The following is a 24909-nucleotide window of genomic DNA, read 5'->3' on the forward strand; positions in this document are numbered from 1 at the left end:
TGACAAGCTAATTGTGACAGTAATCACTGAAAGAGGTAGAGTCCGAACTGCGAATGAGCAGACTTCTGGTCCATTATTGAAGTTCAGATGGTATAAATTCAAATTAGATTGTCATACTTCAACATCTTAGACATGCTCTCCATGGTAACCACAAAGATAATTAGCCATGTAACATACACAAAAGGAAATGAAAAAATAAGTTTAAACATTTTACTACCAAAAATTTAATTAAATACAAAAGCAACAGTATTGTAGGAAATGAGGTACAGAAAAGGCATCTGGTGCATAGAAAAGCAAATAGCCCAGTATTAGTCCTTTCTGGCACATAATTACTTTAAATGTAAATGGGTTACATTCTACAGTCAAAAGAGATAGGCATAGTTTTTAAAGATATATATGATCCCTTTATATGCTGTATACAGGAGACTTATGCTAGATTCAAAAATACAAGTAGTTGAAAATGAAGAGATGGAATGATACTTCATGCCAATCATAGCAAAAGAGAGCAAAAGTTGCTTTTAATATCAGACAAATGTATGTTAAATGAAAAAAGTTATAAAAGAGAAAAAAAAGGCTTCATTTTAATAAAGAATTCACCAGGAAAAAGAAATAATAATTTTAAACATTTGCATACCAATCACAGATGTTAATATATATGCATATATATATTATGACATATATATTTCCAAAATGGTCAAATCTGAAGGAATATATTAACATTTATACAATTGTAGTTGAATAACTTACCATCCTACTTCTGAAAAATGCACAGGGTGACTTGAGCAATACAATTCATTAGTTAAATTTAATGAACATGCACGGGATACTTTACCCAAGAACAAAATATCTACAACTCTCCAATACACATGAGGTATGCTCTAGTATATTCCATATGTTAGATAATAAATTAAAGCTATACATTAAGGAGAGAGAAATAGTACAAATTACCTTTACTCAACACAATGGGATGAATTAGAAATCAAAAAGAGAAATACAGAAGAATACAACAGTCTCTTAAATAACTGAAGGATCAAAATAAGATCAAATTAAGAAATAAGAGGAAAAAATTACAAAACACCAGTCAGGCGGTAGTGGCACACGCCTTTGATCCCAGCACTTGGGAGGCAGAGGCAGGCAGATCTTTGTGAGTTCGAGGCCAGCCTGGTCTACAGAGCGAGGTCCAGGAAAGACGCAAAGCTACACAGAGAAATCCTGTCTCGAAAAACCAAAACCAAAAAAAAAAAAAAAAAAAAAAATTACAAAACCCTAGTGAATGAAAAAGAAGAATAGAACATACTTAAGGTTACAAAATAAATACAAGAGTTCTAAGGATGCATTTATAGCTGTAAACACTTGCATGAAACAAGAAAGATATCAAATCAACAACTTAATGACAAAGAACCAGAAAAAAAAAAAAACTAGACTCAAATCTACCCAAAGGAGAGAAATGGTACAGAGAAAAGTGAAGATAAATGAAATGAATAGAAAAAATAATATAAACAGTAAGAAGCTGGTTCTTAGAAACTATTAATGAAATTGATAGAAAATGTAAATCCTGTCCACAATCGACAAAATGTGAGTGGTACAGCTGTAGTAGAGAGCATTATGACAGGTCCTTAGAATGCTAAAAATGGAATGGCCATGTGGCATAGCAATCCATTTCTGAGTATATACTCCAAACTTTGAAAGCAGTACCTCAAACAGATAATGCCCCTGTGTTTATAGTAGGCTGAGTATTTCTATCTGGCTGATGCAGAGGTGGGCTCAGGAGTTAAGAGCACATGTTGTTCTTGCAGAGGACCCCCATGTGACTCCCCAGCACCTACATGGTGGCTTACAACTGTCCATAATTCCACTTCCAGGGGATATGATGCCCTGTTCTGACCCATGCAGGTGCCAGGTATGCACATGGTACACAGATACACATGCAGGCAGAATATTCATGCACATAAAATAAATCTCCCAAATCCAAAACTTTCTTATTGTCCTACATGTTTGGGATTTTGAAGCATTTCTGATTCCAGAGTTTCGAGTTAGGGATGTTCAACCAATAAAGTCTACGTAAATCAGGAAAAAAATTCTGAAATATGAAACAATTTTGCTTCCAAGAATCTTAAATATGGAATAGTCAACCTGCAATAACTAGATGTAGGAACAGCCTGACAGTGTTGGAACTGCTCTGACCAGATGTTATCAGTGTGGTAGTATTAAGTGGTGATTAGTGAAGATACCTTTTTCATGAGTGGGATTAAAGGTTCTGAAAAGGCACTTAAGGAGGCATTAGATAAGCTGGTCTTGCAACCTTTTATCATGTGAGGATGGTGTCTTCCCTTCTGGAGGATGTGGCCATTACCAGGCAACCAAACGTATCAGCTACTTGATCTTAAAGTTCTCAGTGTCCAGAAATATGAAAAAGAAATTTCTGTTTTTAAAAAATGCTTAGTTTTCCTTAATGAAGGGAGGGGATGATGGAATGCATGTGATAATAAAGTAGAGGGATGTGGTGGTTTGAATGAATATGGCCCCCATAGACTCATAGGGCATGATGCTATTGGGAGGTAACCTTGTTAGAGTAGGTGTGGCCTTGATGGAGGAAGTGTTTCACTGGGGGTGGACCTTGGGGTTTCAGAAACTCAAGCCAGGCCCAGTGGCTCTTTCTCTGCCTGCTGCCTGTGGATCAGGATGTAAAGCTCTCAGGATATAAATGCTCTAGTTCTATGTCTGCCTGTGTGTCACCATGCTTCTTGCCATGACAATAATGGACTAAACTTCTGAACCTGTAAGCCAGCTCCAATTAAGTGTTTTCCTTTGTAAGAGTTGCTGTGGTTATGATGTTTCTTCACAGCTATAGAAACCCTGACAAAGACAAGTTGTAAGGACACTGGGAATTAAAGGTTTAACTGGAGGGATAGTGGTGTGTTAGTTACTGTTCTATGTCTGTGAAAAGACACCACAACCATGGCAACTCTTATAAGGGAAAGCATTAACTGAGGGCTTGCTTACAGTTTCAGGGGGTTAGTCCGATCATCACGACAGGAAGCAGGCAGGCATGGTGCTGGAGCAGTCGCTGAGAGCTTTACATCCTGATCCACAGGCAGCAGCAGAGACTGTGAGACACTGGGTCCCGCAATGTGCTTCTTCCAACAAGGCCACACCACTTAATCCTTCTAACTACTCTTGAGCAGTGCCATTCCCTGGTGACTACGCGTTCAAATATAGGAGCCTATTGTGGCCATTCTCATTCAAACCACCACAAGCAGAGAAAGAGAGAGGGAGCTATGTTAACTAAAACTAATGGTGTATGAAGAATCCTTGTGGAAACTCGCTACTTTGTAAGCTAATATAAAAATATATAATTAAAATAAGTTATTTAAAGGGAGCTATCAGGCAGTGAGCCCCCCCCCAAACAAAACAAAAGCAAAATAGGGCATTTTCAGTGCTCTTGTTTATCCATTATACTGTATGGTAAGACCCTGTTGCCAAAGATATCACACACTTTGGTTGTGAGACATAAAGAAATCAATCTGGAAGTGACCAGGAAACTCCCTGTTGGCTTTCACAGTCACAGGACATGTGTGAACCACTGAGGGAAAAAAGATATTAATGGCCTTACACAGATTGGCTGTTTCATATTACAATACCAACCTACTATGCAAGATTCACCTACTGGTACAGTAATTGCATGGCTGTTATGGGAATAACCAACTGCTGTCTAATTGGATTCAAGTTCTGACACTGAATCTGTCCAAACCCAGGGCTGAGAAGGTGATAGGTCCTACGAAGGGGACCACTTGTGTTGTTTCTCCAAATGGACATGTTGTTGAGCTGCCCTCTAAAAATTCGCATTTACAGCCCTAGACCAGTGCCACTCTCAGCCTCGGCCTGTGAAGCTTCTTTTTGCAGTGGGCAGTGGTTAATGCAGAAACTCATATCTAGTCAAAGAACTGAAAACAAGTGAGTGTGGGATCCTCAACCCTAAATGAAATATCTATATCAAAACTTTCAAACAGGGCTCAGGGAACATCATAGACATGAGGCAGAAAGAATGGAAAAACTAGTGGATGGAGAAAGGAGCTATGAAATGCTGTCTTCTAGATACAACATGGCTTATAGAAACTGGTGTGCAAAGATCAAGTCAGGCAACATGACAACATGGTTGGGGGAGTCCCACCCCTAGCTGAGAAGCTATTGGAGTTAATGGCTTCTGGAGAAGGAAAGCCTTTTTTCTTCTTTGGGGGTATGGCCCCTGGTAGGGTCCCACATGCCAGTGGATAGCCCCATACACATGTGCACATAAGCACCACTAAGAGATTCAGTGATTTGTAACAAAAAAACTACAACATAAAAGTGGATGGGGGTATTGTCAGGGCAGGGGGTGGCATCCAGAAGGAAGTGGGATTAAATATGATCAAGATACATTGGATACATGTGTGCAGTATCAACCCATCAATAAATAATATAAAAATGACCTGGTCTTAGGTATTTCCTTAATATAACACAAAACGGTCTGAGACATTGTCCACCAACACATGACTAGATAAGCAAAATGTAGTAAACATGGAACATTCATAAGACTTTAAAAAGAAGAAAGTTGTGGCACTTGCTACAAAATGAACACACCTTAAGGCTATCCTGCTATGTGCAATCAACCCGTCAATCACAAGGAGCCAAATAATTGTGCGTGTCATTTATGGGAGACAACCAGAGAAGTGGCAGTCATAGAGAGAAAATAGAATGGTGGTTGCTAGGGACTGTGGGCTGGTAGAGATGGGGAATTGTTACTTAATGAGTATAGAGCTTCCATTTTGCAAGAAGAGAAGAGTTCTAGAGATGGATGGTGACAATGGTTGTACAATAATATGAATGTACTTAGCACTGAACTGTGTGCTTATGGAGGGTGGAGACGGGAAACTTTTTGTTATGTGTATTTTGCAATAAAAAATGCTAATGCGTTTAAGTATTAGTTCACTGTTTATAGTACTTGGTAATAGCATGGATTTGTCCTTGAAAAATCTGTTCAGCTGCAGGCCTATCCTGGCTTCTTCATCATGGAGAGCTTAGAAGAGCTTCTTCACTTACAGATCAATCATGGGACTTTCTTGTTCAAGGCAGAGTCACAATTTGCTAAAATTTCCTGTGATGACAAGTAGCTGTCAGAGCTATTCTACTCGGGAGGTATTTTAGAAAGAATAAACTTAATTTTTCTCTTCTAAGATAATGATGACTTTTAGTAATGAACGGGAGAAGAGCTATCTTTTAAAAGGAAGTCTTGCCGTGGAAAGAACATTTTCAAAGTGGTTCTTTGGGGTATTTCATTATGTGATTTTGTTGCTGAAGATGATATTAAAAAAATCTCATATCTGCAAGAAATTTTAAACTTGATAACATAATTTTTTTAGCTTGTTCCAAAGTCTTCCAAAAGAGGAATTTTAAAAAAATTTAAACCTGCTTCTGAAAAAAAAAAAACCAGATAATGCAACAACTTAGTCTTTAAGATCTGCTGACTTATTCTAGGAGAAGCACCACATCGGTCGATTCTCAAGGACGTTGCTAAGGATGGCTGTGTTTCAAACTGAGTACCATGATCTATTTGGCTCAACACATTTTGGGTTTCTTCCATGTGAATGTATATATCAGAAGGTTTGCCTCTAGCCATAGCAGCTGTCATTGCCAAGTGTCCAATGAACCTTACCATACTCCATCTTTAAAGCAGGTCACCAGTAAGCATCAAGGAGTGTTTTACATAGCACACTAACATACATTCTTGTGTGTCATTAGTTTCAAAAGATGGATTTAAAATTGCTTTTTTCATCATTATCTTTTCTGCCTTTTCAGTTCTTTCATTTTATATATATAATTGGACAAATTCTTTCAGACAATGCTAACCAGACGTTCACGCTTTCTTTTTAAACCATATTAGCAAGGCATGGCATGCACACAGGAAAGAGACCCAAGTCTAAGCATATAGTTTGATGTGTCTTAACTCATACACCCATGTCACACCACAGCCATGATATAGACACTATCTATCACCCTTAACTTTCCTTCATGATTTTGGAGCTGACCCCATCCATCCCCCAGCCTCAGGAAACCACTGATCTTCTTTTGTTCACACTAGAACAGTTTTGCTTGTTTTAGAATTTCACATCAAAGCATACTTTGATGGTTTGAACGAGAAATGTCCCCCATAGTCTCAGACATTTGAATACTTGGTCCCAAATTGGTGGCACTCTTTGGGAAGGTTAGGAGGTGCAACCTTTCTGGAGGAACTATGTCTTTGAGTGCAGGATTTGGGAGCTTCAAGTCCTGTTTACGTTCAGTTTGTTCTCTCTGCTATGGGCTTGTAGTTCAAGATCTGAGCTCTCAGTTTCCTGCTCCTGCTGCCATGCCTCCATTCCTCCATCATGGACTCCAACCCTCTGGAACCCATAAGCCAAAATAATCCCTTCCTTCTAGAAGCTGCCCTGCCATTGTGCTCTATCACAGCAACAGAAAAGTAACTAAACCACTTAGAGTAGGTGCTCTTTAGCATCTGGCCTCGTCTGTCAGCATAGTGGGTCTAAGATTTCTTAGTACTGTTGCGGATATAAGTAGTTCGTTCACTATTATGGCTTCCCCATTCTGGTGTCTCTATATCCTTCCATTTCCTGAGGGCTATCTGGGTTGTTTCCCAGATCTCAGGCACAAATCTTTGTCTGGGTATATATTTCCTTTTCTCTTACTAAACATTGTGGAGTTGGTGGGTCTTGGGGGAAGCTTCTGTTGAATTTTGAGAAGCTGTCTGGGTGTTTCGAGAGTTCTCTCATTTCATTTTCCATTTCTACCAGCAGTGGGAGGGCCCGCTGGCTCAGTGCCTTCCTCCTTGCTGGCTGTCAGTCTCATACATACTGGCTATCTGTGGGCATGTGGTAGAATCTCATGCTTTAACTTTGGACACTCTTTCTAACAAAGAGAGAGTGTGAACAGAGCTATGCACTTGAAACTCCCCAAATAAATAATGTACATGTGTTGACAGAATGGCTAGCCCTAAATCACTGCTTGTGCTACGCAGCCCAGACTTGCCTGTGTGTTATTACCGCAGGTCTGACTGCTGTCCTGCCATGAATGCTTGCCTCTCCTGCAGCCATGACGGTTACCTTTTTCAGACTCTGCATTACAGTCATTTGGAGGTTTTTAACATTTTATTTCTTTTGGGAGTTAGGGAAGTGAGAGAACAGTTATTCTGCTTTCTTCGAACTTTAGTTGCTGTGAGCAGAGGTTGTCTGTGACTTGGCAGGGGAGATGGGCAGCGGGGTCTCCACCCCAGTGTGGTGTAAGGTGGCTTTGGTTTCACCATGATTGGAGTCCAAGCAGGGTGACCTACAGAAAAACTCGATTCCCCCTCCAGCATTGCCACAGGAAGCCCTGGACCTCAACCTCTTCTTGGTCACTCTCCTTGCTCTTCACATGGAAGATTCAGTACACTCATCTGTCGTTTCCTGGCTTGTTGGCAGCAAAGCCAGAGCGCAGATACCAAGACTCCCCAGCAGTCAGCAGGCCTCACGCAGGCCTGAGGCCCAGTAATATGCGCGGTGTGAGGGTTTAATCAGAGCGCGCGAGAGGAGCAGGCGTTTTTTTTCTTTTCAAGAAAATCTCTCGTCAGATAGCTATTAGGTTGCTGAATGAGAACCGGCACAAAGGAAACACCGGCTCCTTGTGGTCTTTCAGATCATTAAAAAGTAACCCAGGTGCAAGGCCACTGATCATTTCCTGGGCTCCAGGAGATGAAAGAGGAAGATTGGCCGCCATTCCGAGGGTACATGAAGGCCAAACCATTAGCCCAGGGCAAAGGCGGGGTCATCAGTTCCAAAAGTCAGGTTCAGAGCGATTGCTTCTTGCTTCGTATTGTGCAGCGAAGCAACCTGTCCCCGACTAAGCTGACTCTGCTCTTGCAATGTGCCGTTTGTCCGCACTTGAGGAGCCTCAGGATGAAACTCATGGATGGTGTTTTTCTGGCCCCTCCCACCCAGTGAGACCCCAGAGTGCCCTCACCATCACCACCACCACCACTACCACCACCGCCACCACCACAACTCTGGGGAGGTAAATATGAGAAATCATGCATTCGGTGCTAGGGCAGAGGCGTTCGAAGAAGCTGCGAGCGGCGAGCAATCAACCACCCCCACACATTTTGGTTGCAGGTCTGGCGAGAGCTTCCCAGTACTGTGCGGTCTTCATCTAGAGAATTGAAATGATGGCGCATCCCTACTGTCTCTCTCCTCTTGCCAAGAACACGTGGGGTCTAAATCACAACTGCCCTTAAAATGTGTGGCTGGCTGTTGTGCTAGGAAAATGTAGCAGATTAAGGCTGCTTCTCTCCTTAAATGCTCCGAACCAAACTGCCCTTAAATAGGGCCTTTATGCAGCAAGGCAGCAGCATATGGAGAGAAACCTCCAAGAAGATGGTGGTAAAAGCGAGAAGCTGAGAGAGAGCGCTGCAGCCAATCAATGATTTCAGAGGCTGCAAAGGAACCAGAAAAAACCTCACAGGAAGTAAGGTTTTAACATTAAGATGACACATACTGCAGCAGAGTGATCTTAGTCTGTGCTGCTAAAACAAACGGCCTGAGTCTGGGATGTTTATAAGAGTAAAAAATTACCTCTATCAAGAAGTTCCTGATACAGAAGCCCATCACTGAGTTTCAGATACAAGCCTGTTCCTCATGGATGGTACCAGGCTGATGTCCTTACTTGGCATGAGGTATAGAAAGAGCAAGAGAGACAGTCTCAGTCTTCACACATCAGAGGAATGGAAGTGCATATAGGAAGGGCTTAAGTCTTTCCGCCCTGACTTTTGACGGGAATCCACACCTGCCTCCACCCCTCAGGATCACTCACTTCCCAAGGTGTCTCTGACGTCACATCACCACAGTGACAGTTCAGTTTCAACACATGAACCTTGAAAACATTCAGACCACCAGAAGAGGAAAGACCACTGTGGGATTGGGACACACTCCTGAACTTCTCTAGGGTGCCCCTAAATAGGGAGGCCAGACCTCAGTTCAAAACTGATCTTGTTCTCCAGACTCTTCGTTTTTTTTTTTTTTTTTTTTGGTTTTTCGAGACAGGGTTTCTCTGCGTAGCTTTGTGCCTTTCCTGGAGCTCACTTGGTAGCCCAGGCTGGCCTCGAACTCACAGAGATCCGCCTGGCTCTGCCTCCCGAGTGCTGGGATTAAAGGCGTGCGCCACCACCGCCCGGCCGACTCTTCGCTTTTTTAATCAAACACGAGTTGATACAGAAGCCCAGTGAATTAATCTAGGAACCCCCACACAGGTCAAAGGCTGACCTAGGGCTTCAGGGAGGCAGGCTTGCTGCTGCTCCAGCTCTCTTCTCTTGCTCACTCTCCAGATGGTTTCCCCCTTGGGGCATCTTCAAAGGTCGTCTTGGTAAAGCCCTATTCAGCATTGCCTAGCTTCAGTGTCATACACCCCTACAATGGTACTGATGGCGGCCACCAGGGCGATAAAAGTGGCTGGAGAATTCCAGGCACTGTGCTGCTATGTATGTGGATTTTTCTCACCTAATTCAGAATATTCTTACGGTGGACTGTGATTGTCTATCATTTCACCGGTGAAGACGATGATGAAGATAAATGTTAGGTAACTTTGTGGAAGGCAGAATAATGGCTTTCCAAAGATGTCCACAGTCTAACCACTGAACACTTCTGCATGGTGGCTTCTATAAATGAGAGGGCTTTCAGATGTAATCATGTTAAAGATCTTAAAAGGGGGGAAATGTACTGGATTATGCAATCCACATGAGCTCATTGTGACCACAGGAGTCCTTAGAAAACAGAGGCAGAGAATCTGAGTCAAGAAAGGAGATGTGATAGCTGAAGCAGAAGCCAGGGAAATGCTTCTCCAAACCTCTAAAGATGAAGGATGGAGCCTCCCCTGAGGCCCTTAGGAAGAATACAGCTCTTCATTTTAGTCCTTTAAGACCTGTTTTAGATTTGTGACTCCTAGACTGTAAAGTAACACATCTATATTTTTCCTAAGCCCTAAGTAGTTTCTGTAGATTTTTTTTTAATAATAGCAGCAACAAGAAATCAGTACCCTTCCATGTGGTGTGGTCATGAGAGTGTAGGTGCAGGATATAACCCATGCAGTCTTGGTCTCAAGTGACATTCTAGCTTTCGGATCAAACACTGAGGTTATGTGATGTGGGCATGGTGTCGTCTGCACCAGTACGTTCCTAAATCTAGCTTCCTAAATTCTGAAACTCAGTTATGCAAATGATTATTATTGTTTCCTTAACAGGTTCCTTATTGCCACCCTTTAACTCTGTTGTCGGTGCAAAAATGAGAAGTGTTGACAGGCCGGACAGAATTCTGTGACTCATGCATTTGGTGTCTGTGGGAGAGTGGGTAAGAAATAGAAGCTAGCAACTGGAGACACTGAAGTTATTGGAGAAAAACCTGAACTCAGAGAGGTGAAGTCAGGATAAAGTCATGTAGGAAAATCTCAAAGGGTGTGCATTTTTAGTATTCAGGATGAAAAATTAGAAGCGACTTTCCAATAATTGGCTTTTAAAGTATATATGAAGAGATGATCAACATATTTAAGGTGGGGAATCCTATGGGAACCTAAGAGAATTTAAAAATCTTTTTGGTGGGAGTAGGATCTGAGAAGATGCAGAGTAAAACTCTACTAATTCTGATCCTTCAGCAATCAATTCCTGTCACATTTCTTCTCTACATTTTCCCTTAACCAGTCCAGCCCAAAGGAATTCCACTCTACGGGCATAGAATCCCACCTCTACCATGCATGTGCATTTGACACTCACTGTCTTGTGTTAAGAACTTCACTTCTTTGCCAACCAATTGTACTACAAGCCAGGGTAAAGAAGGGGTGCATCTTCTAAGTGCTGTATGTTCTCATGAGACACAGAACACACAGAACACTCCAAGTCAGGTACCAAACTCAGTTTCTAACATCTTTGGCTCATTAAAAAGGATCTGCATTATCCTGTAACTTCTGCTAAGCTTTTAGCATCATCCATTTGTCCATCGTGGAGACTCCCAACCTTTGATTTAATATCATGTGTATCTAACATCAGTTTCCTTTCTCTAGCCCAAAGCTGGAACCCTGGGTCTTGATCTTATAGCACATAATGTGGTGGACCACACAGGTATTTCTACCAGGATGGAGATACTCATTGCCCAGCAGTTGAGGATAAAGAGAGATGATTACTGTCAGCTGAGCCACGTTCTAGGTAGGTATTGCCCTCATTCTGAAAGCACCACATTATTTACTTACTTACACTACTTCTGAGGACAGAATAATTAAAGTGTATAGTAAAAAAGTCACCTGCCTCTAAGTGGTTCAACTCTGAAGGGTCAGTCTATCTTAAGGATTCCCAATGGGACTGGCTGACCCCTTTGGTAGAACTTACTGCAGATTAATTCTTCCCGTTTCCAAGCCACCTGGCTATCTTCACTTCTCCACAGATGAAAGTAGAAAGCTGACCCTACTAAACTATTGTTTCCTAGGAGGTTTGCTCAATGACAGATCCCCACATACAAACTGTGGTGGCCTCCTAAGTTTGAATATTTGGTCCCCAGTGGGTGGAACTGTTTGGGAAGGATTAGGAGGTGTGGCCTTGTTGGAGAAGGTGTGTGACTGGGGGAAGACTTTGAGGTTTCAAAAGATCCCACCATTCCCAGTCTCCCCCGCCTCCAAACACTTGCAAATTAAGGTGTAAGTTCTCAGCTGTTCCTGATGCCATACCTTTGTTCTGCCCATCATAGAACCTAACCCTTGGAGACCATTAGCCCCTAATTAAACAATTTCTTTTATAAGTTGCCTTGGTCATAGTGTCTTATCATAGCAACAGAAAAGTAACGATGACAAAAATAAAGGAAGAATAAAGAATATGCATAGCAAGAGGGACTGGAAAGTGTTGTCTCACTAAAATCAAGCCATGTGCACCCTCTGCCATTACATGCCAGGCAGGTGCAGTTGGGCATCAACCTCTCTATCAGTGCAGCCTAGCAGAACTTTTGTGAAGACTGGAAAGATGTCCCCATGCCTGTGTTGTACAATATGATAGCCCTTAGCTCCGTGTGGCTGCTGAAAAGTAGAAGTTCTTAAGTGACTTGGGAACTAAATATTTATTGTTCACTTATATTTAAACTTAAACAGCTGCATGTATCCAATGGTACCATACTGAACAAAAAACTCCCAAGATGATTAACTGGGAAGATCTGTCGAGGCAGGGTACCAACCAGAACACTTCTACACCTACCTGCTTTCACCACCACCACTCTATGCTCCAGGAATACATGGTCTGATTTTTTTGTTCTTTTCCTTTCTTTCTCTTTTTTGTGGTTTTCTTTCTTTTTTATTCTTCTCTCATATATTACACCCCAACCACAGTTCCCCACCTCCTCTCTCCCCCAGATCCACTGCTCCTCCATTTCCCTTCAGAAGAGGGCAGGCCTCCCAGGGACATCAACCAAACATGGCATAACAATATATAATAAGATCCAATACACATTAAGACTGGATGAAGTAACCCAATAGGGGAAAAGGGGTCCCAAGCACAGGCAAAAGAGTCAGGGACATCCCCCACTCCCATTGCTACAAGAACACCAGGCTACATAGCCATATGTATATATATCCAGAGGACCTAGCTCAGGTCTTACTCTTTTACAATTGTCCAAATGAGGCATTCATAGGAACTACACACTTTTAGTCTAATTATTGAGGGCATCAATAATGGTCATGAATGTTGTGTGAGTGACAGAGAGCTTTACTGCCAGTTGATAACAATGTGTAGTGTTGTCAGGAGTGCCCATTCCCCCTGTCCTCATCCCGCTGGACCTTCAAGGACTTGTTCTTCAGACGGAGGGAAGATGCGTATCTGAGTTCAATTTTAAATGAAACAATAGCCCCTTCATTGACTATATATGTGTATAAATTTGATTCATGCCTTTTCTTTTCCATTTGGTCCATATGTTTTGGAAGGTTTGGTTTCATGTTTCATACTAAAGGAAAAGAAGGAGGAAGATGGGGAAGATAAAGAAAATAACAAGAGCTATTTGCCAGCATGAGCTGGGTGGGTTCAATCGTTTTCAAACCCATGGGATCCTTTAGTTCTGTCTTGTCCCTTGATTGGGATGGTCTCTTTTTCTGACCCAGAAATGTCACATGGGATCCAGAGTGAGAATGTATAGGTGAACCTCAGTTCATGGACACCTCCGAGACTGACTCAGCTCCACACATAGTGCCCTCCAGCCAGTAGTCATTCACATCACCGCCTACCGAGGACCAACGCTCACAGAATCAGGCTGAACCGGTAACTGCAGCTGATATTGAATTCCATGCAATTTGAAAATATTCTGTTTACTTAAAGCCCGGAAGCCCGGTATGTGAGGAAGAATCCAGGCATGAGCAGTGGTCGTTAAATTTGTACATTTTTCTTTCTTGTTGCAATTTTATCTTTTCTGAGCAATTTAATGAAGACTCCAGAGGAAAGAATTAAATGTCTGCCGGTTCAATTACCAAATAATGAAAAGGTCGAAAGGAGCACCACGCACTGTGTGCTGGGCTCCTGCATCAGCCTATTCTTAGAGGCAACATTATTTTGTGCTGCTCACAATCACATTTTGCCGCCCACCAACCATGCAGACAAGAGTTGGTAGAAGCAGCAGAAACCACGAACTGGTGCCGCTCATCCTCGCAGGGCAAAGGGACCCAGTCCTCTGGGAACGACTCTGACCCACACAGCAGGAAGGCTGGGCATCTTTAAAACCCATCCAGAATACATCTTTAACCAGCCTGTTTATAGACCACTTGCAGGGAAAGCCAGAGAGACAGAGCAGACTGACTGACTGACTATTAAGGGTTTCAAAGACTCACTACAGTCCTGACAGCATCCAGAAGGCTGTCCCTGTCTCCAGCATACCCTGACAGTACACAGAAAAAAATATATCACAACACCACAGTCTTCTGCAAGCCATGTTGCGTTGGGGTTTGATAGACTATGACTTGAGGGTTTATTTTCTTTGATTAGTGTGTTAGATTTAGCTGCATTTCTAAATTGACACACAATCATGCACATGTATGGAGTATAGTGACCTGTTTCCAGGCATGTGCATAGTGCACAATGTTCAGATCTGGGAAAACTCGTTCATCCACCATGTTAAATGTGTCATTTCTTTATGTCAGGAACACTCAACATCTTTCCTCCTACCTACTTGGAAATATGCAATGCATTTTCATCAACCCTAGTTACCCTGATGTGCTCTGCAGGGCAGTAGAGGTTATCTGTCCCTCTGGCTGTACGTCTTGACCATTCCCCTCCCCTGCAACCTGCCCCTGAATATCAGTTCCAGTGCTTTAAAAATCAAGTGTCCCCGGCAACGTTATACAAGGAAGAGGCAATTAAGCAGTTCCTTCTCACTTCAAAAATCAGGGCAACAGCCAGCCTCTCCCTTCATGCTGGGGTCTCCATAACTCCATAAATAAGCCCCAGCATTGAAAGATTCCAAACATACATCACTTTACAGCTTCCCTTTTGCTCCTAGGAAAAGTCACACTGAACTATTTAAATAAAGGCTATGATGTATGTAACTGACCCACAGAAAACAGGTCTGCATGTTTTTAAATGTATGTGTGTATAAGTGTGTCTCTGTGTGTATAAATATATATGTGTCTATGTGAATTTATCCATTAATATATTCACATACTTATATGAGTCTATACAAATATTCATGTGTGCAGTTATGGTAAGAAAGAACAAAGGAAGTCAATGGGGTACACATAAATAGGTGAACTAGCTAAAGTTGTTTGAATAGTATTTAAATTGTTTTTGGTTTTGAAGCTTATCTGAAAGTTGAAATTATTTCTAAATAAAATGCTTCAAAATTTTGTCTTCTCCTTTCTTCCTTTTGGTATTAGCTTCTTGCCTAAGGCTCTTACAATCATGTGGCAGCCACACTGAGTGAAAAAACAGCTAAGCATAGGCTCACTTGAGAGAGGGCAACCAGCCTACTAAGGTGCTTAAGTAAAATGAGAATTTGCCTGCAGTAGTCCATCTCACTGAGGGTTCCAGAGTGGCCCCTGAGAAGCACTGATGATTACTGGGAACCTGTGTGTAGCTGGAGACCAGATTATGGATTGGGAATGCAAGAATACCTTCAGCTAACTGTCTTCTTTTTTCTTAAATCACTACAAAGGAGGATGCTTAGTTTTTAAGGTTAAGACTTTAAAGATAACTATACTGTCTTCACCATACTTCAATATAAATGAGAAAGTAAGCTGTATGAAAAACAGAAAATGCCTAAATTATTTACACTGTGCTCTGGGGCAGGAGGCTATTGTTTTCAGTAAAAGCATAGGCTCAATTCTCTATTAGAATGAAAATTTTGAGTTAAGAATAGACATTGAGTTAAGTTAGATATTAATCTTTCTTGTTTCTCCTACACTTCCCAGCAACAGCACTGAAGGACGCAACAAAACAAAGATGTGAAAAAGAGAACAACCTGGGAGACCTCTACACCTCATCCTTTGGGACACATCTTAAGAGGCAAACGGAGGGTTTTTTTTTTTAATGCATAAAACTCTCTCTACACAAGTTTCCTCTCTTATGTTTTTGAAGACAAGACCATCAGGAAGGTCAAGTACAAACTGGGAGAAGACATTTGCCAAAGAGGTTATAGCTCATGGAAGTTAACACAGAGGCCGTGAAACTCGTTCCCACAGATGCATTAGAATTGATTCACATGAAAAATTGGCAAAATCTATGAACAGGCACTTTGCAGAGGATAGAGCACAAAGGCCAAGCAGCTTAGTCATCAGTAAGTGGAAATGCAAATTCAAACCTTAAGTGGTAGGTTGTAGTGCCAGGTTGGTAGAAATGACTAAGTTTAACAGAACTCAAGTGCAACAAAGGTATAAAGCAATGATATGCTCACACATTTCTGGAGAGTACAATGTGTTATACATACACTGAGGGAAATGACATCATATAGCAAAGATGAAAGACCTACACGCCCTAATAGCCAACAATTGTATTCCTAGATACATGCTCACGAAACTCCAGCAAAGATGCAATGCACACTTCCAACAGTGTGGAAAACCATCAGCTTGAGGCATGCCAGACAAGGAGATGCTATGCAACATGTGCAATATATAAACAACAACTGGAAATTTAAACAAGAAACAAGGTTTAAAATGAACATTAAATAAACAATAATATCAATAAAGATGATCCTTAAGGTTCATTGGTGAAAAAAGCAAATCTAATTGACCCATGGCTTAATTTATGGAACATTCATAAATGATTTGCTTTAAGGACTAGAAACATGTGGTAAAATTACACTAAACAAGAGAATTCTAAATAAAAATTCAAGATAGCTCAGGTCAGGAAGCTGATGTAAGCAGGGTATGGTACATAGGCTTTTAAAGGAAATACTAAGGGTTGATTTTTATCTTATTTTATTTTTGAGATGGGGTCTCATCCAAGTAGCCTTGGATGGCATGGAGCTCACTATGTAGATCACGCCTCAAACACCCAGAGATCTGCTTGCCTCTGCTGGACTTAAAGGCACACACGACTATGGCTAGCCATGGCTAATTTCTTAAAGTGGGTGATGTATTACTTAGTATTCATACACTATATCTATTTGATAAATATTCTTTTGCAGATAGCCAGTATTTAATAAAGCACCTTTTAGGAAGTGGTGATGGAGCAATAACTGAGGACATCTTGAAGACACATTGCAGGAAGAAAGGCAAGGGCAACCTCATTGCAGCTGGGTGACGCAGCAGCATTTCTCCCAAATGGGCCGCGCTTACTCATCCACTGCCCTCCTGATCCTGTCAGATTATTCACTCATTCCCAAACTAATGATTTCTCGAAGTTCCCAGTGGTCCAAAAATGGAGGGAAGTTTCATTATGCTCACATGAAGCAGCAGCCAAGCTTCCCTGTCCATCATCCTATCCCTCATTAAAACATAGTCCTCCTTCATGAGTGAATGACAGACCTACCCCCTAATCATATATTTTTGCACACATCTCTGAAGCTGCGACTGGGTCCTCATTATGCTCAAATGTTACCGAAAGCCTTTATGGCCTGACTCCCCACTCTGATTTTTTCCCCTGATATTTGTACACATTCCCTAACGATAGCGAGCTATTTAAAACAAAGTGTCACTCTGTTCTCTAGCCAGAGCCTCAAATCAGATTATGTTCCTCCAGGCTTAGATGCCTTCTCGTCCTGCAACTACACTCCTGTCGCCATCGCCCATTGAAAATGCAACAATGAGATAAAGAGCGAATGATATAGCTGTAGTCAGGATAGTATTTCAGGGGATAGAAGGACTCTAGGTCCAGTGAGAGCTGATTCTTCACCTGGGGGTCATTAAAGATAGCACATACTCATCCCCTGTCCCCACACTGTGGCAGATGGGAAGGGAGAAGCCGTGCTCTATTTTGATTTTTAAATCAAATTAAATTAAATTTTAAAATTTAAAGAATAGTTGTTTTCTATCAACCACTACAAGGAGGTTGGGCTCTAGTGCAGCAACATTCCAATGGGGAAAAAAAGAGGAAAGGTATAACCTAAAAATATATAGATTTTAAATAACCTAGCAGAAGGTCACACCCTAAAGTATACAGAGGCCAGTTAATATCTGCCTTTAAACACAACCACAGACCTCAGCATACTGTGCTACTGAGCTAGCTTCCACTGCTTCAACCTTTGTAGTGGGATGGTCCTTCTGTATGCTGTGAATATGCGTTTCTCTCATTGGTTGATAATATAGCTGTCTGGCCAATGGCAAGGCAAGATAAGGTTAGGTGGTACAATCATTCAGGGACAGAGATGAAGAAGGGTAGAGTTGGGACAGACATGCCAGCCAGCTGCCAAGGAAGCAAGACATGTAGAAAATGAGGTAACAAGCCATGAACACATGGCAAAGCATAGATAAGAAATATGGATTAATTTAAGTGTAAGATCTAGCTAGTAGTAAGTCTGTGTCATCGGCCAAGCATTTATAAGTAATATTAAGCCTCTGAGCCAATAATTTGGGAAGTGACTGAGGAACAGGGAGGAGACAGAGGAAAGCCTCCTTTTACAAACCTTCCCAACTCCAGCCTTCATGGAAAATAAATAAACAAACAAACAAATAAATAACAGCATTCCCAATCCATTGCCAACATCTAGAATGACCTAGAAGGGGGAAAAACATACAAGGGGTAAAATACAAACAGATGCTTGGCTCTTGGCTCAAGGCCAGCTTTAATCACAGAGGTCAGACTTATTAAGGTACTGACTGGTACTGATTCTTGGTTATGATTCTACTTTGGTGGAGTTAGGAATCTCATAGATTTGTTTTTAATGAGATTGAAATTAAATGACATCAGTAACAGCCACACTCTAGGTGTGGGCTACATAGAGTAACAACGGATAAAACACTGGTATTTCTCCTGCACTCCTCAATTGTCACTGCTCTGATGTCAAACTCTTTGCAACAAGGGTTGCTTTCAGGAATGCTTAGGGCCAGGAAGAGGAGGAGTTTGTCTTCCCACATCAACAGCATGAGCAAATGCAAATCCTCTCCAACACTGTGAGGAATTACAGATGTTGAGCAGTGTGTGATGGGAAATTCTTAGAGAATCCCAAAAGCAGGGCATGTGTTTCTGAACCAGGCTCACTCCATGAGGTTGTGTAAGTTCCTGTGGAAGGAGGGCAAGCTGTAAGTTAGAGAACTGCTACAAATTTTCCTCTAGTCTCTGCATTTAGACCTGAAGTTCATGTAAGAAAAAGCATCCTTTTCTGGGCCAAGGGGAGGAAAAGAGTGGGCCAGGGATGCTCAGTTCCCCTCCCCAGAAATACTGAAGCTTAAGCTTCATGGTTTGCTCACTGAAATTTCAAATTACTTTAACTTCTGCTCCTTTAGTGACTTTCATTCTTAGTCTCCTTGGGATTTAGCTTTGAATCAGACATTTAACTTTGTGTGTGTGTGTGTGTGTGTGTGTGTGTGTGTGTGTGTGTGTTTGCGCGTGCGTGCATGCGCACGCGCATGCGTGCACCACACTCATACTAACCACAATATCACGCTGTGCTGACACAGACACAGTGCCATGACTCTAGGAGAACATGCTGTCAGTAATGGGTTCAGTGTGCTCACTTGTATTAATTCTAGAGTGGTGGCTGCATTCCATATGGTTTACTAGGGCTTGAGTAATTAGGAGCATTACCAATTTGAAATGTCACCCAGACTCCAAAATTGGCTGTCAGGCTGTCTATACTTGCAGAAATACCAATGTTCTCTTCTCCTACTTCTTTCTGGGCAAAGCATCATCTACTTGGCATGGTCCATTTTGAGAGCAGGCATGGCTGCCATTTCGGAAGCTGAGGCCACTCAGGTGGAGAGAAAAATCCATGTCTACAAAGAGAGAGGCACCATAATTACAAGATCCTGTAGAAACCCCTTCAGCTCACGTTAGAGTTGAAGTTCTCAAGAAAGAATGGCACTTGTACCTGGCTATAATGGATGGCCTGCTGCCAGATGCCCTAGAAATGCATCCACACAGTTCTTCCTCTAGTTTCTTGGGATGTCAAGCAACACAACACAGAACAGCATTTTCTAATTTTCTTGATCATCTGTATGAAAGCAAAGAAATGTCTAGCTTTCAAAAGAGAGATGGAAGCAAGACCTGGAAAGAAAATGGAGAGGAAGAAATTGGGGAAGGGAGTGCTTTACAAAGGAAAGCTTTTGCCAAATCGGTCCATTTGGTAGGATGGTCTATTAACAGCCCCTGATCACAAAAATTACGAACTGTATTTGTTATCTTTCTTGTTGCTATGACAAAATGTCTGACAAAGGCCACTTGAGGAAAGGAAGGTTCATTTTGGCTCTCACTTACAGGATTCGGTTTATTCTGGCGGGGAAGGCTTGGCCAAGCAGGGGCATGAGGCGGCTGGTCACATTGTGTCTGCAGCCGGGAGAAAGAGATCGATACTCAGCTTGCTTTTACATTTTATGTGCGCTGTCACCCGCCCCAGCTGGTAAAACGGTGCTCTGCACACCTAGGTTGAATCTTTGCCTATCAATTAAGCCAATCAAGAAAATTCCTCCCAGACCCACCCAGAGATTTGTCTCCAAGGTGATTCTAGCTCCTGTCAAGTCGTCAATCAATAGAAACTGCCACACAGACTAAGGCAACTTTCTCAGTAAGTTGAGTCAAAATACCTTTAGTTATCTGACTGTTTCAAAAAAGATCATTTGGGAACTAGTCTGATCATTTGCCAGCATGGTCCAGGTAATTCCTGCAGCTTCCTGCCTGTGTGTGTATTTTAAAAGTAAACAAGGGGATCTTTAGTTATGTGACAAGGACATGAGGGTAAGGAAATGGAGAACATGTTGCCTTATGTACCTAAGTCAGGCAACTTTAGAAACAGGGCCATGGGGCCAGGCAGAAAAATCTATGGTGAAACAGTTACAGGCAAAGGCAATACTTAGACTCTGGAGACCTTCTGGCTGAGCACTTTCCAGATGGGATCTGCAAGAGTGCCAAAGAGGACAGGATCACAGACACTTCCATTCCACTTTCCCTCACAGCACCTCAGGAAGCCACAGTGTCCTCTAATTATATCTCTTTGTTCGCACAGAAAATTATATTGAGCTCATTTGTTATTCTACCATTGGTAGAATTTCACAGAATTGGTTATATTTGAGGACATTGGCAGATGTTAAATTATATTTTGATGCCCTGGGAAAAAAATAACCCCCTTAGACAGAAGCAACAGAAAGCAAGAAAATCTTTTCATGTCTCCAGGGACGTTTAGAGCTCCAAAGGATGTTCCCGTAGGCTCTTTCTGATCTTGGAGTCTCCTTAAGACAGAGAGCACACAGTGTTGTATCCATCTTACAGAAAACAAAGATGAATCTCTCCCAGTGTATTATCTGGCAAGTGAGTTGGAGAACTTGGGTGAGAATTCAGTGACTAGCTCTTTACAGTGCTATGGCTCTATTTGAAGATTTATTTTTATTTCTCTCTCTCTCTCTCTCTCTCTCTCTCTCTCTCTCTCTCTCTCTCTGTGTGTGTGTGTGTGTGTGTGTGTGTGTGTGTGTGTGTGTGTGTGTGTGAATGTAGGTGCCTGTGGAGGCCAGAAGAGGGCACCATATCCCTTAGAGCTGGAGTTACAGGCTGTTGTGAGCCACCAATATGGGTGCTGGGGACAAAACTTAGGGTCTCTGTAAGAGCAGCAAACGCTCTCAACTGCTGAACCATCTCCCCAGCTCCAGTGGCTCCCTTCTTGTGTGGCAAAAGATGAGAGAAAAGGGCAGAAGAGATGTGCTTCCAACCATATTTCACCTCTGATGGCTTCACATATCTGGAGAAGGACGAGAAGGTTGCCTTGGGCTGTTTCTGTTGCACTAGGCTATCAAGCAATCTCTTTAGCCTCTTCTGTATTCTTCTCTCTTTGCACTCTTCAAGAATTCTACCCCTTTCCTGATTCTTGCTATATCTTCTGCAATTCTCCGAGTCAGTGGCAGCTAACAGCCAAACCAAATGTTCATGTCTTCTCAGCATAGAGTTGTTCAGAAGCAGCTGCCTCACCAGGATGGCATTCTATACTCCTGTACCTGTGCATGCACAGGGCCACTTCTACCAAGAGTATATTAGGGGATGTGATGAGGCACTGCAGGCTAAGGGTCCAGCATATGCTTCCAACACAAGCAATCTCTAGTTTATGACGGGTCCATTGAAGAATTTCTGAGTTTATAGAGCTATGGAAGGGATACATATTCAGCAGAAACTCTACTACCAATTCTGAAGTCTGAACATTCTCTGCACTAGTGATATGTAATAGTATACTGCCATGTACCATTGAGCACTTAAGGTGAACTGCAGCTCCCAGTCACATGACGTTGCCTTGGTGTACTATGATTTGGATAGGTTAGGTGTATTAAATACATCTTTGATTTATGGTAGTTCCAAATTAAGATGGGATGATAGTGAAGTAACCCAGACATAGAAAGATAAATAAGGCATGTTCCCACTCACATGTAGAACCTATCATCAAATCTTTAGATTTGTGTGTTTAATCTGTAGAATCCAGGAAACAAGAAAAAGACCCTACAAGTTGTGATCATCAGTGCTTTCTGTTCCTAATCCAGCAATATTGAGAAAGAATATGTGTTTCTGGGTTGGCTATCCAAAAGGCACTGGAGATGGGATGGACAAGAATACAGTATTATGACAAACGATTGAGACATAAGGATGGCTTATTTTTTAGTAATTGGAATACAATGATCAATTATTTCACTTTGGTGACATTCCTCTGCTCAATTTTTTACCTGGGAAACTCATTCTTCAAGATGTAGCTTTGGGATGTGCTCCCTGACTTTCTCACCCAGTCTAAACAAGGTTCTCAGGCTCCTGGTGCTCAGCTCTCTGCATAGGACACATATGATGCACACATCATAGGCTAGTGCAAGCATTCCATGCATGCCTAACTCTCCTGCTTAGCCCACGTTCTCCCCCAATACAGGTCATATCATTTATGTATCAGCCTCTGGCCAGCACAGTAGAAAATCTAAAAACCATTAATAAATATCTATTGGCTAAATAAATGAAGGGGGAAGACCCAAAAATGGTAATCTCCTAATTCCAACATCAGCTAAACTATGTCTGGAAAAGGCCTATGATTTACATCAGCCGTGATGACTTTGCAGATACCACCACATCAGAAGTCACCCCAAGAGGACAAGCTCAGGGTACTCTCGCCTGATCTAAGATCTTTATCGTGAGCTGTTTCACTCAACATTCCTTGTCTTCTGAACCTCACCTGTTTCTTGTATTGTGACTTATAGGCCGCTTCACAAACCTTTCCTCTCTTTTCCATTCATTTTTTCCTACATGATCTCTGCCCTTCTTATTTTAAATTAAATTAAACTATTTTATTTTATGTGTATGAATGTTTTGCCTGCATGTACCACATGCCTGCCTGGGACCTGCCAAAACTAGAGCAGGTATCAGATACCCTGAGATGGAATTACAGTTGTGAACTGCCATGTAGAGCTGGGAATCAAACCCAGGTCCTCTGAAAGAGCAAAAGTGCTTATTATTATTATTATTATTATTATTATTATTATTATTATTATTGATTTTATTGGTGTTTTGCCTATATGTATGACTGTAGGAATGTGTTGGATCCTGGAATTACAGAAGGTTGTGAGCTGCCATGTGAGTGCTGGGTATTGAACCCTGGTCCTCTGGCCCTTAACAGCTGAGCCCTCCGTGGTTATGATGCTGGATATTTTCTGTTTTGTCCTTAGACTTGTCCTCACCCCCCTTTATTCTGCTGTCCACCAGGAGTCTGGTTTTCATGGACTGCACCAGTGGGCTTCCTGGCCATCTGACTTTGTTTGGGATTGGCTAAGCAAAGTGTTGCGGAATATTCCTCTACACTGTGTGAAGATATGTCATTGTGATTGGTTTAATAAAGGGCTGAATGGCCAATAGCCAGGCAGGGAGAGGTTAGGTGGGACTTCTGGGGACAAAGGGGTCAGACAGGAAGAAAGGTGGGGTCACCAGCCAGACGAGGAGAAAGCAGCATGAGCAGTATGGAGAGATGAGGTAATGAGACATACAACACAACGTACATTAGAATAAATGAGTTAATTCAAGTTAAAAGAGCCAGTGGGACAAGCCTAAGCTAAGGCCAAGCAAGCTTTCATAATTAGTAATAACTGTCCATGTCATTTTTTGTGAGCTATCAGCCCAAAGAAAAATCCATCTACATATGGTGCTCAATGTGGGGCCATGTATATCCACATAAGTCCTAAGTCAGCTTAAAAAACAAAACAAAAAAAAAAGTATGGAACACGGAATCAAATATGGCTGCCTGGTGACTGCAGTCTCTCTGGTAGGCTCAGTGGCATACAGAGACACAGCTACCAACCACTGCCTTTGGCTGGAACCAGCTAGCAGCACCATGTACCAGTGCCATGCACTAAGGTAAGCCACATGGTGGCTGATGTAACAGTTTAAGATTTGTCTCATGTGATCAAAGAATGCTGCAGATGCTCAGTAAAGACAGATCCAGACAGGAAAAAAAAAAAAAAAAAAAACCTGTAAACAGGTTACAGTGTGTTTAAAAAAAAAAAAAGAAAGAAAAGAAAATTGGTACAGATAGTCATAAAAATAGTTTATAAACAATAAGATAACTTTTTAAAGAGAGAATAAAACAATATAAAAAGATATAAGCCATGATCTGGGCAGCAGTGGTGCATGTCTTTAATCCCAGCATTTAGGAGGCAGAGCCAGGCAGATCTCTGTGAGTTCAAGGTTAGCCTGGTCTACAGAGCGTGATCCAGGACAGGCTCCAAAACAACACAGAGAAACCCTGTCTTGAAAAACAAAACAACAACAACAACAAAAATATAAGCCATGTAAAGATGGGAAAATACACAGAGAGTCTGGATTTTATATGATTTCTTGTTGATTTTGAATTTTTTGAATGCTAATGAACAGAGAACAACAGCTCCCGAGAGACACTGGATTGTGGAAGGGACTGCTGAATTAAACCAGCCTAGGTACTTTAGAGATGCCTTAACTTTAAAATGGAAGTCAGAAAATGTATTGCTTTGGGGAAGAGGTTATGCTTTTGTTTCCACAGGGAATGAAAGGCTGTGGATTTGTTCAAGGTTAAAGAAGATCAGGTTAAATGAGGGGGTAGGAGGAAACCCCTGAAAATCCTGGCTATAGACATAAAGAAATAAACCTAGAAAAACTAAAAGACAGGTAACATATATTTTACTTGCTCAAACATAAAGCAAAAAAAAAAAATCATCTTTGGTTGGCTTCTGTACAATGCACAGTCCGTACATGTATTAATGCAGACATGT

The 24909-nt window shown here is 41.8% G+C and overlaps 1 long non-coding RNA gene across 5 annotated transcripts in view; it reads left to right on the forward strand.

Moving 5' to 3' along the window:
- The window catches only part of LOC121823216 (uncharacterized), a 150907-nt gene that overhangs the window by 115927 nt on the left and 10071 nt on the right, over positions 1-24909 (forward strand). For 4 of the 5 annotated variants that reach the window (XR_013047984.1, XR_013047977.1, XR_013047981.1 and 1 more), the window contains 3 exons: positions 10300-10406; positions 11113-11254; positions 15478-16622. This is a non-coding gene — a long non-coding RNA (uncharacterized LOC121823216). Of the gene's footprint in view, positions 1-10299; positions 10407-11112; positions 11255-13182; positions 13340-15477; positions 16623-24909 lie in introns of those variants that run through there. The other variant, XR_013047978.1, reaches the window with a different exon arrangement.

The sequence above is a fragment of the Peromyscus maniculatus genome, chromosome 1, assembly GCF_049852395.1.
Source record: "Peromyscus maniculatus bairdii isolate BWxNUB_F1_BW_parent chromosome 1, HU_Pman_BW_mat_3.1, whole genome shotgun sequence".
Taxonomy (NCBI): domain Eukaryota; kingdom Metazoa; phylum Chordata; class Mammalia; order Rodentia; family Cricetidae; genus Peromyscus; species Peromyscus maniculatus.